Here is a 20292-nt window from a genome sequence, read left to right as displayed (position 1 = left end):
TAGTTAATAGTTTAATTGTAAACTAAATTAATTATTTTGAATACAAGAAAGCAAACTTACCGCACTAATGCGAAGTCTTAACATTAGATAAAACTGTGTGAGAGTGTTTATTAGAACTCTGTAGTTTATTCATAATTTTTCTATAAAGTTACAGCTATGGCTCTCTCTCTAACAAGATGTGTACTCTCTCTTTAATGAACAGTTTGTTCTTTCTCTGTTGAGTGTGTTCTCTTTAATGAGTGGTGTGCACTCTCTAAGTAGTGTGCTCTTTCTAAGGAGTGGTGTGTTTTCTCTCTAATGAACAGTGTCTTCCCTAATGAGTGATGTGTTCCTTCTTGAGTGGTGTTCTCTCTCTAATACGTGGTGTGCTCACAATTGTGTGTGATTTCTTTCTAATTGTGGGATACCCACCCTCTCTGTGCAGCCTGCCCTTTATAATAAGTGTGTGCTCTCTCTCTATTGAACGTGTAGTCTGTCTATTAAGTGTGCCTTCTCTCTCTGGTATGCAACTCAGGTTCTCTCTTTCACTCTTTCTCTCTCTCTCTAATGAGCACTGCACTCTCTAATGAGTGTGTGCTCACTTTCTAATAAGTGTGTACTCGCTCTCTGATTGCGTTCTCACTCTTTAATGAGGATGTGCTCTCTCTCTAGTGAATGTGTGCTCTCTCCAGTGAGTGTGTGCTCTCCCTCTCCAATGAATGTGCGCTTGCTCTCTAATGAGATGTGCTCTGAGTGTGTGCTCTCTTTCTAATGAATGTGTGCACTAATGAGTGTGCTCTCTCTCTAATGAACGTGTGCTCTCTCTAATGAGTGTGTCCTCTTTACAGTGAGTGTGTGTTCTCCCTTTCTAATGAGTGTGTGTTTTCTCTCTAATGAATATATGCTCTCACTAATGAGTGTGTGAACCCATCTAATGAGCTCTGTCACCTCTCTTCCACAAGATCTCTGTTTATCTCTGAGTCTCTCCATTCTATTCATGCTACTTTCCTTAAACGCTTGCTTATCACTTTGGGTTTCTCCTAAATCTTTATGGCACACATATGTGACTGACACTGTTCCCTGTGTCTGGACTTCACTTCTGATAACCTGTTTCTGTCAGTTTCCCTATTTCCTAGTCTGGATTATCAAAAGTAATGACCTCTGTTCCCCTTTAGCATCAGTTCATGGATGGTAGAGCATAAGCACATGGCTGAGGGTCCCCATACTGTCTTCCTCTAGTCCTGCCCCATTCCTGATCCCATCAGGTTATGGCTGGGGCTGCAAAGTTTGAGATGGAATGGCCAGCACACTGTCCTCTGTGGTGGTCTTTTCAAAGAGGGCAAGGTCGGGGAAGCCTGGGGGCATCACCTCAATTTTTCTAAGGCTGTCCTTTCTTATATAACCGCTGAGACCTGAAGCCCCTGACAACGGCACAGCTGAGGGGGCTTGAAAACCAAATGTGTCTACAAAACAAAACAACTAAGAAGAATTTAATTGACAACTGCTTGTATGAACTTGACTTTACTATCTCAGGAAATTCTTGCCCAGAAAGATGAGGTTGAAAACATTGGCAGCTAAATTGAATTTATAAAATATGTGTATATTTACAATATTCATTTCCAAAAAAATCCCTCATTGTGTCCACTATCTGAAACTACTATAATACAAATTTTGTCTGGTCCCATTAGGCACCACCTTGAATGTCACACCTTAAAACCAGATCCCCCAAACTTATAAATGTCTCCTCATTTTCTCCCCAGTCTAAACAAGATGGTGATTCCTGTTACTGCAGTAAGCAAGCACTTTGGTTTGCCTGAGCACGAGTTATTTCAGTAGCTTCTCCTCATTGCCATCTTATAAGGTGAACACGGAAAGCATAGTGTATGGGGTGGACAAACTAAAACTAGTAAGATGATTTGACTTTAAGTCTTTTAGATTCAATCCAAAGACATTTTTCCTACTTGAATCTACTTCCTTAACACAAAATTTCATGTTAAGTAGGAAGAACTTAAGTCACTGGAAGACTTTAAATGAACAGATACTGCTGGTGGTTTGAAGCATATGGACCCCAGAAAGACATATTCTTATAATTAATCCATTCCCATGGGTGTGAACCTGTTGGAAAGCGAGCCTTTTGATGTGGTACTTCAGTTAAGGCATGCCCCAGGGTGGATCTTAATCCTGTCACTGCTGTCCTTTATAAATGGATAAACACACATATACACACAGAGAAAAGATAATAGAGCAAGAAGCTGAGATCAAGGAAACCTAGAAGAGAACATGGAGACATGCAGCTGTCACCAGGTACCTTGCCATGAGACAGAGGAGCCCAGGATCACTGGCAGCTGGTTTTCAGGAAGAAAGCATCACCTTGATGATGCCTTGATTTGGACATTTTCCCAGCCTCAACCATGAGCAAATAAATCCCCATTGTCCTAGCTGAACCATTTCATGGTACTACTTGGAGCAGCCTAGGAATCTAAAGCAACTTCCTAGTGTATCAAGTCCATACTCCACAAATAAACTTTCTTAAACTTTTGAAAAATTGTTCTGAAATCCTTCATGATGGATACCATATTTCTAGGCAAACCTCCCATGGCCTTCTGATCCTTACAGGGTAAACTGCGTTTTCTCAGCTTGATATTGAGAACTATTAGCCCCTTCTCCATCCCATGAGCATTTCTTAATATTAAGCCTCTTCCCTGATGTTTGTCTCTTTCCTTAGGGCCAGGAATTTCTCTGTTTCTGTTTCTCTTTACTGTGGTTAATCATGAGTAGGAAGGTAGTTTTTTTTTATCTTATTTATTGCTTACATCTATTTCACCTCTATGAAACTAATTATCACCCATAACAATTATCAGGTAATTTGTCATCGTTCAATTAATGAACTATCAATGAATATCTCTTCAGACAAACAAACTGCCCTCCTGATCCCAGATAAAGGCAGTGGCCAGAAGGCCAGGAGAGGAGAAAAAGTCTAACTATTTTTCCTACTGTGCAATTTTAAGGGAATTTAGAAAGGCTAATTTTTCAATTCGCTATTTTGCTGAATACTATGAAAAGTTAGGCTGCTGAAATAATGCAGTGATAAATTCTGATGAAGTGGAGCATTTTGGGGTGAAAATCTAAACAACGGTATAATTTGTGCAGAAGGAAAATCAACTTGAGTCTGACTTTAATTATTCACCATATTAAGTGTGACGTGTGGCTTTAAAAGATCTTCATTATTCATTGTAATTAAGTGGCACAGTAAACAACAGGATGTCAGAAATCACACGCACAGAAGACATGTCGTGAGTGATGACATGCACACTATATGTAGACAAAGTATTTTAAGCAGGCTAATTGCTCTCACATCACTTCCCAGGATGGCTCACCTGCCTTGTTTTAGGTTAACTTTTTCAAGTGGAATGTATGCAAATGAGTTGCACTGATTTTGCACTTTCTGCTTTGCAACTCTGTAAACACAGCTTTGCCAGCTGAGTAGTTAAGAGTGAAGGGGCTGGGCGGGCCGCGGTGGCTCAGCGGGCAAAGTGCTTGCCTGCTATGCCGGAGGACCTCGGTTCGATTCCCGGCCCCAGCCCATGTAACAAAAACGGAGAAACAGAATACAATAAAACAAGAAAATGTTTAAAAATGTTTCCCTTTCTTCCTTCCTTCCTTCCTTCTATCCTTCCTTCCTTCTCTCTGTCTTTCCTTTAAAAAAAAAAAAAAAAAGAGTGAAGGGGCAGTTCAGCATTGTTTGTGGATTATTATTAGTGGATAATGATGAAAAGAAAAAGAAAACCCAGGGAGCAAGAGGGGGTGGAGTGGTAGACCAGATGCCCTGCACAGAAATAATCCTGACACAATTCAGATGGTTTGATCACAGCTTCCAAATTTTTGATAATGAGAAAGAAGGAAAGGAATAGGGAAAAAGGAAGGAGTAAAGGTGAGCAGATTGGAAGGGACTACATTATTTGTTTTATTTTGTTCTGCTATAGTTTTGCCACCTCTGAAATATACATTAACTTGTCTCCTCTGCTGTATTTTGTTTCCACAGGTCATGATGTAGGTCAGGCTGCAGGGAATCATTCTCCACAAACATAACCACTTTCTCTTTGAATTTGCGTAGGAATTTTTGAAAGTTTTGTGACTGCCATTTCTGTTACAGTTACAACAGAGGGATAGCCTTATCCTTATTTCACAATGAAGAGTAAATTATTAACTAGGATTTCCAAAATGCCTAATGATTCCTTAAAATAATAACTCAATTTCTTTTTCTAAGAAATGTTGAATGTGAATTATTAGATTTTAAACAAATTTCTACTTCATTATTATATTATACATTATTCTTATGTGATATGTATTTTTATTCTTTCTAAAAAAATTCACATTCCTAATTTTTTCCATTCTAAAATATAGCAAGACAAAAATGTAAAAAAAAATAAGCATAAATTTAGCAGCCATAAATATTTTTATATTTATTTTAGATATATTTTAAAAGGCACTAAATATACACTAAATGTTTTAACCCTATCAATTCCTTGTCTTCATTCCTTCCCCAATACTGCCTTGTATTAAGCAAGGATTTAATCTTTCTGTCCATATTCTATACGGCATTTATCAATATTCAACATATTTACTCTTCCTTTTCTTGCCAAAATATATATAAATACCATTTCACATATAATACTCTTATTCACTCATATTGTTTTTGAGATTTCATTATTTTGATAAATGTGAACAATATATTCATCTTTGATAAATGTGTACAATATATTCATCTAAATGCAACAAATAATTCAGTTGTATGAGTGTTTTTAATTCACATATCCTAGTTATGGACATTTAAGCCATTTCAGTGCTAACCAAGGAGGAACATTCATAAACATTTCTCCTTTTACAAGTGAATGAGAGCTATTGTGTTTTTTTCTATGGTACAGATTCAGGGATGAAAGCTCTGGTCTGTGAAGTTTGCACAATCTGGATTTACCGCTAGAGGTTGCCAAATATTCTTGAAAATAATGTCAATAACCTATATGTTATAGTTTGCTAGCTGCTGGAATAGAATATGCCAGAAATGGAATGGCTTTTAAAAGGGGAATTTAATAGGTTGCTAGTGTACAGTTCTAAGGTCGAGAAAATGTCCCAATTAAACAAGTCTATAGAAATATCCAATCACAGGGATCCAGGGAAAGATACCTTGATTCAAGAAGGCCCATGAAGTTCAGAGTCTCTCAAGTGGAAGGGCACGTGGCAAACACAGTCAGAGGTTCTCTCTCAACTGGAAAGGCACATGGTGAACACAGTCAGGGTTCCTCGCTCATTTGCAAGGGCACATGGCAAACACAGCATCTTCTGCTGGCTTCTTCTCCTGGCTTCCTGTTTCACGAAGCTCCCCCCGAAGTGTTTTCCTTCTTCATCTTCAAAGGTCGCTAGATGGTGGACTCTGCCTAACGGTGCTACAGCATTCTCTGCTCTCTCCAAACCTCTGTCTGAATCTCTCATTCTCCAAAATGTTTCTCTCTTTTATAAAACTTCAGAAACTAATCAAGACCCACCTAAATGGGTGGAGACATGTCGTCACTTAATCCAGCTGAACAACCACTCTTGATTAAATCACACCTCCAGGGAGACAATCTAATTACAGTTTCAAACATACAATACTGAATAGGGATTAGAAGAAACAACTGCCTTTACTAAATGGGATTAGGATTAAAGCATGGCTTTTCTAGCCATACATACATCATTTCAAACCAGCACACTATACTTACTATTTTTGTCTAATATTATCTCACTGCAACACTTGTCATTCTAGGTCTGTTAATTTTTCATAGCAAAGTTATATCTCTTATACAAAAATATATATACATTTCCTTAATTACTAGTGAGTTAAATATCTCTTCATCTAAAAACATTCCATTTATTTCTGACATTTAAATTTCTTCTTCAGTGAAATATCTATTCAATTCCTTTGTACTTTTAATAAATCTTTTTCATTTCATTCATGATAAGCTTTCAAAAATTCTAGAAATCAGCCTGTTGCCAGTCATGTGTGTCAAAACAAGTATTATCCCAGTGTACGGCTTACAGATTCACTATATTTTTGAGTCCGTTTATTTTTAGGTAGATGCTACATTTTTGAACATTTTTAGGTTTGAAGTCCTGGAGTTGCTGGTCACAACTGCTCAAACTGGTGCTGCTTCACCCCTTTGTTCTCACCACTCCTTGAAGGGCTGATGTTACAGCGGTGCAGGTCCGACTTGGGGGTGGGCTCTAATTTAGGTTCAGCAGTGGTAAAGCAGACAGACAGTGGTGGTGGAGAAGTGGGAGAGGGTGGACCTTCTGTTACTGGTTTCTCTTCCATTTTCCAGGATGCAGACTGGAAAGATGAACAGTCCCACGTGACCTGCTGCGATCAGTACCCTGCTACCCCTGAGAATAGGAGCTTTTACTTGCAGTAGATGGCCTTTTCTTAAGGTTAGCCAGTAAGTTATCACCTGAGGCTGCTGCTATGACTTCTGCAATCTCCATAGTTTTGTCCAAGCTTCTAAAACTTTCCCCTCTATTCCTTTCTAGTTTACCTTCTGTGTCACCTCATATTTTTATTTCAGTAGATTCTAATCTAATCATGTCTATGGAGCGAGATAATCTCAACATTTCCCTAAGACTTAAGTCCTTACAAGCTTTCTAAACTTAAGTACAACCTTTCTGCTCTGCATTTATTTGTTAGTATTCTCGGTTTTTATTTTAATAATCCATTATACCTTTCTATGCTTGCTGTTGCTTTGTAACTGTATGTTAAAATTCCCGTATATTCCTTTGTTTCCTGCCCATTCTGAATTTCTTTTCCTGCAAAATGACCACTTTAATCTAATTTTATGATCAGAGGGTTTCTAAAACATGTTATCCATGTTTTAAGAGTTTTAATAGTTGATTTCTGGTCATTAGTTTTACATAAAAAAGATATCTTAATTCCTGACCAAGTGTCTGCCTTATCACAGTAGTAAGCTTTATTTTTTGTTAGTGGTGTTGAACCTACACAGTTAATTTGTATTATATGAAATGTGTAATCTGGTTGTTGTTTATCAGATGTAATGTTCTTATGTTTCCACGCTTTAACTTTAAAGAACTCATATCTGTGAAGAATGACTCTTGCAATGCGTGCGTTTGTGGGAAATCATCTGTTGTATCCATTCAGTTATACCATATACTCCTTGATATTCTGGCTATGCATGTGCCATTCACAAATTTTCCTCCATGGTGTCATGTCATCTTTCTGTATTGCCCATTCTCCCTTTATTTCCTTTATTACCTTTATGTGTTATTATTCTATGTCCTTTTTCTATCCTGGGTAACTAGTGCACAGCATTATTGGGTTTTGTTGTCTAAGATTTGTCCTTTTGATGAGCTGACACATGTGTGACTAGGATATTTTTTAAATTAACTATTTTTAAATTAGCTATTTTATTCTGTATTTCTTTGTCCCAAATAGCATCATTGTAAATTTGCTAATTTTCAGTTCCCATGGTCCAGACAATATTACCACTCTTTATTCCTGCCCAGGAAACTGTTAATATGTCTTATTTTTTTTCCTGTTCTTTTTTAGCATGTGCTCAATTGCCAGCTAGTTGGCAACGAACTGCTTATTCCACCCACCAACTGCCCTGTCCCCTCCCTGCTTAGGGATTTTGCATGTTTGGTGAATGGTGCCATCTATAAGCCTTGCATTTTTAAATGCCTTGGACGAAGGTTGTCCTCGTTGCCCAGATGTTTGCATTTGAGTGAACACATCCCTCAAAATTCCTGGTAAGCCCACTGTTGGCAACGCTGAGTTTTTTTCAGTTAAAGGAGACGGTTGGCAGTCTACCTGAACATCCGGTTCAGAAATATTCTGTTCCCAAGTGAGAACCCATTGACCTGGCACAACTCCTTCATGCTCATTTGGGGGTTTGCATAGCCCATGCCTGTAAGGCTTGTGGGATTCTTAGCAAACACACGTTTTTTCTCCAACAGCTCTATATGTTGCAGAGCCTCATATACTGCCCGGGCATTCTATTTTAATGGAGAGTAGCTGGTCTCAACCTATGAACTTTTTTTTGAAAACCAACTGGATAGAATTTAGGGTCTTTTGGTGCCCTGCTCCATAATGACCATGTGTTTTGTGTAAATACACATTCTAGCCTAAATTTAGAACTGGTACAATCAATGCTAATGTTGACAAATTATAATTGCATATTTTGTTCATTGAAATGCTAACTCCTGCTTTTTTTCCCCAGGTATATGTTTTGCTTCTCCTTATTATTTCATCTATTTGTTCTGCCAATACACCTGTATAAGGTATATATAGCTAAATATACCTATCAATTTTGTGTCTCCTCCTTGATTTTGGGTGTTTGTGACTGTTGTAATTTGTTTATGATTGAATGTGGCATTGTTCACCCTTGTGAGTGTATTCGCAAATATTTTATAGTAGTATCTGGCCCTTGAAATTTCTTAGGATTTATAGTCAAGCTATTTAATATTAGAAAGAAAATTATGTGTATTTTAACGTTTCATGATCTCTTTTGTCTGTTCCAGTTGGAATGATGAGTGATGTCATCAATGTAAGATAGGGTGGTATCCTGTTGTTGATAGGTATTAGACAATGTATGCAAATTTGGCATTAACAGTTTGCATGGTATTACTGGGTGATTAATATACTTTTTTTGTAATCTAGTGAACATATATTGCCCTCCTTGCCTTAAGAATACTATCTTGGGTTGACTTTGACTAGCAATAGGCATTGCAAAGAACTTATCACTAAGATCTATGGTTAGGTACCATGTACCATTTCCTGTAATGGTTTTGTCAGTTAGTGTATTGATATATGGTAGTGTTCATTCCAGTTTAGGAGTAGCACTATTGAGATTTCTAGAATCCACAATGACTAAGAGCCATCTGTTTTTTAAAAAGAAACATGCCAAATGGGGTTATTATAAAGTGAGATGGTAAGAATTATGATGTCTTCCTCTAATAGTTTTCATATCTTCTTCGTAATGTCCTAGGAACCCCCTTTTACATTATGGTGTGGGATATTAAATATTCTGTTTACATCTGGGGACAGTGCAGAAGTGCATTTAGAACTGTAACATATTTCTTATATCTATTTACATGTATCGACATAATGTCCATTCCCAATATGGTTTCTAAATCATATTCTCTTAGAAATGTGACTTTCATGGGTTCCATTTCATCTCTTGTAATATATCTATCAACCTGATTTCCTGTACTAATTTTGCCTCTCAGACCTTCGATACAACCTCTTTTCTTAATTTCTTCATATTTCTAAATCTAGTTTTTAATCACTGTGATCTGGGATCCAGTGTCTTATGACTTTAAATGTTGTTCATATTTACAGCTATTCTTAGAAATGGCCATCCTTAGGTATGGGTGATTATCTCCAACTTTAGTCTAGAGACATGGATGGCCAGGTCCCTACAGTGAGATAATACAGTCTCTGGGTGTCTGTATCCTTTTTCCTGCACTTCGTCCTTTACTGCCCTACTCATGTAAGGGGTTTTAGGTGACCTGGTTTCTGTCTTGAACATCACCATTGTTTCTATGTGGTGTTCTTATCTGCCTAAATCCTCCATTCTTATTATTGAAGGTGTGCTTAAAATTTTATAGCCCATTTTGTTTCTGTATCTTCCCTATTGGTATAGGCTTATTTTTTATACATTCAGGATTAAATAGCGGTGGTCTCATCGGTTTTTCAGACCTGAAGTTACTCTGAATGCATAATTTTTTATGCTGACAGCTCTACAGCAGATCTAATTACATCAGTTAATTTGTCAGTGGTATTAGCACCTGTGAAAATTATGAATGAAGCCATTCTCTCATGACTCAGGGTTAATCTCAATATAAATCTTTTAATTTGGCCTGTTGCTTCTTCTTCTAATGGACTATTGCTATGACTGTCATAAATCATAATCAGTATCCCCAGCTTCATCAAGATATTAGTGGTATCCCCAGTAGAGAACCAAGTCCTTGTTTCTGCTGATATTAAATTTGATAAGGGTTATCTTAATTTCCAGGCCTAGATATCCAATCAAACAGTGATCTTTCTATTTCTCAATGTTTTTCTCCAAAGCTTCTAAACATTTGATTCCGTGTACCATCACTAGATGTCTCCTAATTGTATTAATTTCTTGACTGTTAGTTGCAAATCACACCCTGCTTTGGGCCATAGATCTAATAGCCACTCTGTTTCAGTTTTCATTCCATGTTGCAAGAATCCTTACCTTCATTTCGTGTTTCTTGTCTGATGAATGCCCTTAGCTCTGTCGTTATCTTTCGTGTCCTAGGTGGTTTCAGCTGTAGTCCTGGGGTCTCGCTGCCCAACCTTCTCATTGTCTGCACCATTGCAAGATCATCTTTGCCTGTAGAAAGATCCAGTCATCCTCTGGAGCAAATGGGTCAAGATTTGGGACTTGTCCTTCACACACAACCCTTCTGGCTAGAATTTTCCCTCTATTTTTAACTTTATCTATGTTGTTTCTTGTTCCTAGTAATAAAGAAGGTAGTTCTTCATTAGCTCTTTAACTACAAGATAGAACTCTTCTGGTCCGGTGATCAGGCCAACATCCGGAGTGTCTCTAACCCTAAGTGTTTATTAATGAGGTCCTCTGTTGACCTTATAAAAATGATGAACATTTGGAAACTGGAGGAAAGGTAAATCTTGTTATAAAGTGGTAGAGAACTTGACAAAATTGTGCCCTGATATTGTATGGAACTTGAAGACAATGAACTTGGTTACTGAGCTGAAGAGATTTCTGAGTTAAGAGTGGAAAGTGTAGTTGGCTTCTCCTTGCAACTTATGGTGGAAAGTAAGAAGAAAGGGATAAGCTCTCAGAATTAAAATCTTAATTACAAAGCAACCAGCAATCGATGATTTTGGAAATTCTCCATCCTATTCTGATGGTGGTCTGGGACACTAGGGCCAGAAGTGGCTCTATCAGGAACCTCCTGTGGCTCTATCAGGGACCTCCTGTGGCTCTATCAGGGACCTCCTGTGGCTCTATCAGGGACCTCCTGTGGCTCTATCAGGGACCTCCTTGGACTTCCTGGAAGTGAGTCCCCAGAAGAAAGTTCTCCATGTGAACATTTAACTGAGCAAACTTTTGCTAAAGACAGTGAGACTGAGCATGGATTCAGGTAGCTATTTCAGTGGAATTCAGAATTGTAAGTGCAATTACTTAGGATGGATCTGTGGAAAGTCTAATTGTATGATGGTTTAGACCTCTTGAAACTCAAGCAAAGCAAACAAAGTATTTGCAAAATCTGTATGAACAGAGGTGATGCCTGGAAGGGACAAGGAAGGGATAAATTGAAGAAAGAATGACTTCAAGGACAGAAACATGGAAGCAAAGGTTTGGATAAAAAAGCTTTCCTTGGGTGAAGAGAGTGGGCTTATCCATGTCTGTGGGAAAGGCAAGCCTGCCCCTGTGCATGGAGAAGGTAAGCCATCTGCCCCAGTGCTCAGAGGCCATGGACCTGGTGCCCTGTTTGTTGTGGAGAGTGACATTGCCTCAAGGCTTGGAAACATGAGCTTGTTCCTTAGCATTTTTGGAGACCCTGGATAGCATTCAGATGTTAGGAGATGGTGGGGCCTTCAACCTAGTGTCTACTGCACAGGTGCTTGAAAGGGTTGTGGCTGCCATTCTTTTAGTCCAAGGAGACTAAAAGTCAAGCCACAGGTGACTCTCACACCCTGAAATCCAATGGAGTTTGCCCTGTTGGGTTTTGGACTTTTTTGGGGCCTGTGACCTCAATTTCTTCTTTCTGTAATGATGATATTTACCCTATGCTTTTCCTGCCATTGTATATTGGAAGCAGATAACTTTTGTTCTAGGATTTAAAGGTACTCAGAGGAATTTTGACCCAGAATAGACCACGCCCAAAATTGGTTTTGATGAGTTTTTGGATTTAGCATTATTCTAAAATGGCTTAAGGCTTTTGGGATGTTGTGACAAAAAGAATGTATTCTGCATTTTTTGAAGGAAGAACATGTCTTTTGCAGGCAAACTGTGGTGTCTTGGAATTATGTACTCCAGAAAAACATGTTCTTAATCTTAATCGATTCCTATCAGTGTAAATTCTTATAAAATGAACCTTCAGATGAGATAATTTCAGTTCGTGTGTGACCCTACTACCTGTGGATGGGTCTTAATCATATTTCTGGAAACCTTATAGAGAAGGTGCAAGAGAGAAAGAGAGAGAGAGAGAGAGAAAACAATGGGAAGCCAGTGAAATCCAAAAGAGAAAGGAGAAGACACTGCCAATTTCAGTGTTCTGTGACGGACAAGTCAACCAAAGGATTGCCAGTAGCCAGTCCATTAACTCCTCAGTCCTTGAGGAGACAGCATTGCCTCACAGACACCAAAATTTGGACTTCTTCTAGACTTACAACACATGAGCCAACCCACTGTTGTTTAGGCCAACCCATTGCAGAAAGCTTCTTCTTTCTGCCAATCCATTGCAGTAGATTTGGTTTAAAAGCCAGTAAACAGATACAAACCAATATGCTATAACCAGGTAAGGACACAGAGTGAATTTAAAGGTGGACTGTGGTCCCTTTGAAGGCATGTGAGGGCCTTCAATGAAAGGTCTTGGTAGCTAGTTCAATGTAACACCAGGGGGATCCAAAGCCTTTGAAAGAAATGCTGGTGGCAGTGCAGAGGCAGAACCTGCAGAATCCTCACAATTCAGCCCAGGCATTGGAGCCAAGAGTGAGAGATTAGGTATTGGTCCACCTCGGCCTGACATGTGGCCCAGTGGCACCTGCACTGGGTTTTATGCCTCAGAAGTACATTCCATCACGTCCTCGTGGAGGGAATGTCCCTCTGGCAATAAAGAAGCACATTCATATCATATCCTCCCATTACTGTCTGATTATCACTTGTTACAAAAACACGATCATGTTCTAATTGTGGTCAACATGTTCACAATGTTTTAGGGATTGAAGATCAATAATATCATTGCAATGCACAACAAGCCCTTTTGAAGGGCAAGACGCCATGCTGCGCTTTGCCGTCATTGTCCTAGCAAATCTTAACCTCATCTAGGCAGTAGGCATTCTTAATATTGCTCTTTCATAGAAAAGTAAATGGAGCTTACAGATTTATTAATTCATCCAAAATCATGTAGTGAGTTAGGATAGTAATCCACAGCTGTCTGGGCAGTTAAACACTTCACTGATCTCTCTTCCATTTGTCTAGATGGTGAATCATCCTGGGGATAAAATAGTCTTTTATATTATATTGTTCCCTACCTTTGCAAAATTTTTGCAAGGTAAGGATAAGAAGCAAACTATGTAAAGTTTCTAGCACGCTGACTGCAAGGTGAAGGTTCTAAATATAGAAACAGCATTGTTTTTATTATACTTGAAGCAAATCCAGACACACAGGATGGCTTTATTAGAGTAAAAGCAGGTCTTCCTAGTGATGAAACCTGGCCCTAGTGAAGTGCAACCACCCCCTTTCATTTATGTACTTTATACCACAACAATAGCTTTGAGCAATATAATATTTAGAATCGGACCCTTTTCAGAAAAGTGTGCTGACCCTTGACCAGATCCTGGCAAAAGCCTATGGTGGCTTCTCCCCAGGGCTTTTCCCGGGAGCCTGGACATATCATTTAAGCTTCCGCATGACAGGTCGGCTGCCTGCGCTCTGCTTTTGACTTGATATGTGTAGATTCCTCTCAGGCAGTAATATTTCCATGTCCTTACAGTGAAGCTACAATGCTAGGGGCAATTTTTCCAATTTCTTGACATGTTTTTCTCAGAATTCAGAATTCTTAAAAAAAGCTAAATCTTTCCTGAGCTACTGGGCAGGAGTTCCCAAATGGAAACATTGTTTTCAGAGAACTTGGCAGTTCTTACATCTCTATGTAGGTGAAAGCTTCTCTCTTTTTGAGAAAGAAAGAGTGCAGAACAAGAAGTGCCCCACATCTGAAGTGTTTTTTTCTTTTTAATATTTCTGAGGTTTTACAAGCTGTTTAGCAACAGTTACTGAGTCTCTTTCACACCTACTCAGAAAAGATACTTTCAGGACATTTTCTTACAGGAATGTATTATAGACAGCCTTCTTTTCCTTTATTATAAAAGCAAAACAAACAGCCACAAAATCACCCATGAATTTGTTTAGACAGTGAAAACACCAGAATCACAAAGAAGTGCCTTACATTAAAATATACAAATGAGATTCTTTGAATGACCGAACACATAGTAAAGATGATAGATATCTTTCTATTTTTTTTAAAAAAAGCAGTATTAAGAAAATGTGCTTTAGCCATTTCAAATGCAATTACAAATCAAAACCTGTTATTTAAGTAGTTCCTGAAGCTATATAAATGCTAGTTTAAAGACAAAAAACTTTAGAAGATTTAACGTACCTTTTTATTGTCTCCTCCTTGTTTTCTTTACTCCCACTTCCTCCTCCAGCTGGAGAACTGAGATTGAAGCCCATCTAAAGCTTGAAGTAATTTGATCTCTGTTTCTCCAGCTCAGAAAGTGGCATTTACATGCAGAAATAACAACCTAGCTTGAGAAGCACACATTGCTCTTTAACAAATTGAGGCAAAAAAAAGAGAGACATCTTCAAAGTAATTCTGAGCCATAAAACTGTCAAAGATGTAACTTTCAAACTGTGCGGCTAAATGAGACCTTTACAGACCCTGGCTGATTTTAAAACCTCAATACTAGAGAGGCAATTGTTCTTTTGGCTGCAAAGTACTCTCTGTAATGCCATTTCTATTCAGTGATAAAATCTGGGCTCTGCATTGTAATTTTTGGTTAAAATACTTTGAAAGGAAGAAAAGTCCTCTTTCTGTCCCCTTCTTCCTAATGCTAACCCCCACACATGGAAAGTTAGAATACCCCCTTCAGGGCTAGAAAACTACAATTTCCTACAAGTAAACAGAAAGCAAATTCTCTACATCTGGTACCTGCAAGTGTTACTTTGTGGTGCTTTCAGCTTGTGAACAGCTATTGTGAGAAAGACTGTGAAACACAAGCACTACTCCTGGGGCAGGGGAGATATACTGTAAGATTCAGAGAGGCCGTGAGATTTGGGGGTGGGTAAATTCAGCAAGACAGAGTGGGGGACCCGGTGTATCAGTTCAAAGAGTCTGGAACCTCTAAACTCCCCCAAACAGTTCTAATTGCTGTTACTGTTGAAACAGTTTCAAAATTACCTTGGATTTGGGTGGATGAAGTTTGGGCAAAGTATATTGCTATCAATTGGGTCCTTAGGAGAGTCTTAAAAAATTGACGTATTGCTGTGGTTCATTGCTCTCACCTCTCTGTTTCTGTCACACACACATCTACATACAATTTCCTAGATAGTGGGTGCATGCGTGTGTATGTTTATATACAATATATTTGTATTGTGGTTTTTTTTTTTTAATCTAGAGCTTTTTTTAAACTCTATCACAAGCGTGAGCTGTCTGCCTGCATTTTTAACATCCCTCGTTTGCTCTCCATTTCTCCACTTCTGTACATATCTGAATTCACTTGTGCTGACTTATTCACAAATATTTGTATCGTGGAACATCAAGAAAAAAACTTCTGAGAACACATGAAATAGATAAGATTCTTTGTTTCCTGGTGCATCCTTCCCAAAAAAGTATTTCTAGTCAAAGAATATAAATCTCTTGAAGTGTGTCTTACTTTCTTCATTTTGTTTCAACATTTCCCCTTTCACTTTAACGTTGAGTTACTATTTTAAGTGTTGTTTAGAAATGGATTTGTTGAAGTATGATTCACTTACTGTACAAATAGTCACATCTGAAGTGTATGGCTCAACATGTTTAATATATGCACAAAGTTGTGTGCTATCTCATTGTGGTTTTGGATTGAATTTTCTCATGCAAATAATGCTGAGTCTCTTTTCACATGCTTATCGGCCATTAGTATGTCTTCTTTGGAGAAATGTTTATTCAACTCTTGCCCATTTTTAAATTGTGGCTATTTAATTTAATTATTTGGTCTTTGTATTGATGATTTGTAATGGTGGATACCAAAGCCTTATCAAATATACGATGTGGAAATCTCTCTCCTTCTGTGGTTTGTCTTTTCTCTCTTTTTTTGATGTATAAACATTTTTAATTTTGAGGATGCCCAATTTATCTAACTTTTTTTTGGTGCTTATGCTTTTGGTGTTTTATCTAAGAAGGCCTTGCCAAGGATATGAAGATTTACTCTTATGGTTTACCTTAAAAGTTTATAGTTTGACATCATGCAGATCTATGATCCATTTGCAATTAAGTTTTGGCTGTGAGAAGTGGTTCAGCTTTATTTTCTTGCATGTCATGTCTGCATGTGGATACCTTACATGTGTCTTTTTTTTTTTCGCATGGGCAGGCTCCGGAATTAAACTCAGGTGTCTGGCTCGGCAGGTGAGAATTCTGCCACTGAACCACCATTGCACCTTCCCCTATGTGTTGTTTTTATTTATATTTTAATTAGAGCAGTTATAGGTTTACAGAAAAATCATGCAGGAAATACAGAGTTCCATTCTCCCCACTCCCACGAGTTTTCCCTATAATTAACATTTTACGTTAGTGTGGTAGATGTCTTACAAATGATTAAACATTATTACAATTACATTATTAACTGTGGTAAATAGTTTACATTAAGGTTCTATATGCATTCAATACCTTTTAATTTTTAAAAGAAAATTTTTAACTTTTTCGCAGATTTAATTGAGACATATTCACTTACCAAATATTCCATTCAAAGTATACTATCAGTATCTCAGAGTAACATCACTGAGTTGTGTAATCATCATTACATGCAATTTTAGAAAATTTTCTTTATTCCAAAGAGAAAATGATCAGATAGACCCCAAAAAGAGAAAACCCAAAATATCCCATACCCCCAATCTCTCCTTATTATTGGTCCCTAGTATTGGTACATCAATACTATTATTGGCCCCTAGTATTGGTACACCAATTACTGTCGATGAAATAACTTTAAGGGGTTACTGTTAACTACAGTCCATAGCTTGCAGTAAGTAATTTTCCCCATACAACACTCTATTATTAACTCTTTGTACCAATGTTTTACATTTATACCAGTTCATGCAAGAACTTAGTTGAATTTTTAGTGTTAATTAGTGACATGCATAAACACTCCCTTTTAACCAAACTGGCCCACAGTACAGCACTATACCTTATATTCCCAATAGTGAGCTACCCTCACCCCATATCTACTTCCAAACATTTAAGTTCAACCTCGATATGCATTCTGAACATATTAGGTTATCACTCACCCTTCCTTTGCTTCTATTTCTAGATATCCTCTACTCTACAATTTAAGACTCTGAGTTTAAATATTCTAGTCAGTTCACATTAGTGAAATGATACACTATCTGTCCTTTTATGTGTGACTTGTTTCTCCCAGTATAATGTCTTCAAGGCTCATCCATCTTGTTGCATGTTTCAAGACCTCATTTCTTCTTACTGCTGCATAATAACCCATTGTGGGTATATACCACATTTTGTTTATCCATTCATCTGGGTATTTGGATTTTGGTAAATGTGAACAATGCCAATTTGAAACCAGAGTTCAAATGTCTGTTGTCTACTCATGTTTCTGCCTTCAGATATTCTAGGTATATACTGAGTAGTGGAATTGCTGGGTCACCGGGCAGCACAATATTTAGTTTTCTGAGTAGCTGCCAAACTGTCTTCCACAGTGGCAGAAACATTTTTCACTCTCACAAGCAGGGAATAAGTATTCTTATTTTTCCACATATTCTCCAACATTTTAAATTTTCTGTTTGTTTAAAAGTAGCCATTCTTATAGGTATGGTGTGATATTTCATTGCAGTTTTTCTTTGCATTTCTCTATTAGCTAATGAAGATGAATATCTTTTCATGTGCTTTTTAGCCACTTGTATTTCTTCTTTGAAGAAATTTCTACTCATATCTTTTACCCATTTTATAATTGGGTTGTTTGCCCTTCAATTGTTGAGTTGGATTTCCTTACATATAGTGGATTTCAAACCCTAATCACATATATTGCTACCAAATATTCTCCCATTGAGTTGGTTGTCTTTTCACCCTTTAAACAAACTCCTTTGAAGCACAGAAGTGTTCAACCTTGAGGAGTTCACATTTATCTATTTTTCTTTTGTTGCTTGTGCTTTGGGTGTAAGGCCTAAGAACTCACCTCCTAACACTAGGTCTTGAAGAAGTTTTCCTATATTTTCTTCTAGGAGTTTTATGGTACTTGGCTCTTATATTTAAGCCTTTGATTCACTTTGAGTTAATTTTTGTATAGGATGTGAGGTAGGGATCATTTTTCATTCTGTTCGATACGGATATCCAGTTCTCCCAGCCCCATTTATTGAAGAGACTATTCTATCCCAGTTCAGTGGATTTGGGAACCTGTTGAAAATCAGTTGACCATAGATCTGGCTGGCTATTTCTGAACTCTGATTGCATTGATTAATATGACTATCTTTCTACCAATACTATGCTGTTTTGGCCACTGTGGCTTTAAATAATCTCTAAAGTCAGGATGTGTAAATCCTTCAACTTTGCTCTTTTTCAGGGTGTTTTTGGCTATTTGAGGCCCCTTTCACTTCCAAGTTCAATTTGGGTAGAATTGACATCTTGATGATATTTAGCCTTCTTATCCATGAACATGAAATGTCTTTCCATCTATTTAGGTCTTCTTTGATTTCTTTAAGCAATGTTTTGTAGTTTTCTGAGTGCAGGTCCTTTACATCCTTGATTAAGTTTATGCCTAGCTACTTCGGGCATGGCAGGCAAGCACTCTTACCTGCTGAGCCACCGTGGCCCGCCCGCTACTTGATTCTTATAGTTGCCGTTGTGAATGGACATTTTTCTTAATTGCACTCTCAGCTCATTCTTATTGAATAGAAACATTACTGATTTTTGTGTGTTAATCTTATACCCTGTCACTTTGCTGAATTTGTTTATTAGCGCAAGTAACCTTATTGTAGATTTCTCAGGATTTTCCAATATAAGATCATGCTCTCTGCAAATAATGAAAGTTTAATTTCTTCCTTTCCAATTTGGACACATTTTATTTCTTTTTCATGTCTAGTTGATATCACTAAGACCTCTAACACAATGTTGAATAAAAGTTGTGACACTGGGCACCCTTTTCTCATTCCTCATCTTAGAAGGAAGGCTTACAGTCTCTCAGCATTGAATATGATGCAGACTGTGGGTTTTTCATATATGCCCATTATCATACTGAGGAAGTATCCTTTGATTCCTTCCTTTTGAAATTGATTATCAAGAAAGGATACTGAGTTTTGTGAAGTGCTGTTTCAGTATCAATTGAGATGATCCCATGATTTTTTTTTTCTTTTTGATTTGTTAATGAGTTGTATTATATTAATTCATTTTCTTGTGTTGAACTACCCTTGTATGCCTGGAATAAACAGCATTTGGTTGTGCTGTAAAATTCTTTTAATATACCATTGATTTTGATTTGCTATTATTTTGTTGAGAAATTTTGCATCTATATTCATTTGGGAGATTGGCCTGTAGCTTTTCTTTCCTGTAGTATCTTTTTCAGAGTTTGTAGTAAGTGGTATTAGCCTCATAGAATGAGTGAGGTAGTGTTCTGTTTTCTTCAATTTTTTGGAAGTCCTTGAGCAGAAATGGTATTAAATTTTCTTGGAATGTTTGATAAAATTCCTCTGTGAAGCAACTGGCCCTGGGATTTTCTTTGTAGGGAGATTTTTGATGACTGATGGTGTATTGAGCTCTTCTATTTCTTCCAGAGTTAGTATAGGATGTTCGTGTGTTTCTAAAAAACTATCTCATCTAAGTTGTGTAGTTTGCTGGCATGCCTTTGTGTGTAGTATCCTCTTATGATCTTTTTTATTTCTTTGGGACCAATGCTAATGATCACCCAATCCTTATTTATTTGTTTATTTATTTGTTTGTTTATCTTCTTTCATTTTACTTTGTCAGTCCAGCTAAGGTTTTGTCAATCTTGTTGATCTTCTCAAAGAAGCAACTTTTGGTTTTGTTGATTCTCTACATTGTTTTTTGTTCTCCAGTTCATTGATTTTCTCTTTAATCTTTGTTATTTCTTTTCTTTTACTTGCTTTAGGGATAGTTTGCTGCTTTTTTTTTTTTCATTATTTCAACCACCTCTTTGGTTCTTTCTTCCTTTTCAATGTAGGCATTTGGAGCTACAAATTTCCCTTTCCTCACCACCTTCATTGTATTTTATAAGGTTTGTTATGCTGTATTCTCATTTTCACTCATCTCTAAACACTGATTTCTCTTGCAATTTCT

The 20292-nt window shown here is 37.5% G+C and overlaps 1 long non-coding RNA gene across 1 annotated transcript; it reads right to left on the bottom strand.

The window, feature by feature from the left end:
* Positions 1-10249: 10249 nt before the first annotated feature.
* LOC143676127 (uncharacterized) lies at positions 10250-15029 on the bottom strand. Its single transcript, XR_013171849.1, has 3 exons — positions 14950-15029; positions 14398-14546; positions 10250-10382 (listed from the first exon to the last, which is right to left on the bottom strand). It is a non-coding gene; the product is annotated as an uncharacterized LOC143676127 (long non-coding RNA).
* Between the last annotated feature and the right edge of the window lie 5263 nt (positions 15030-20292).

The sequence above is a fragment of the Tamandua tetradactyla genome, chromosome 3 (genome assembly GCF_023851605.1).
Source record: "Tamandua tetradactyla isolate mTamTet1 chromosome 3, mTamTet1.pri, whole genome shotgun sequence".
Lineage (NCBI taxonomy): Eukaryota > Metazoa > Chordata > Mammalia > Pilosa > Myrmecophagidae > Tamandua > Tamandua tetradactyla.
Note: the sequence above shows the minus strand (reverse complement) of the source record. Positions and strands in the feature narration are given on the sequence as shown.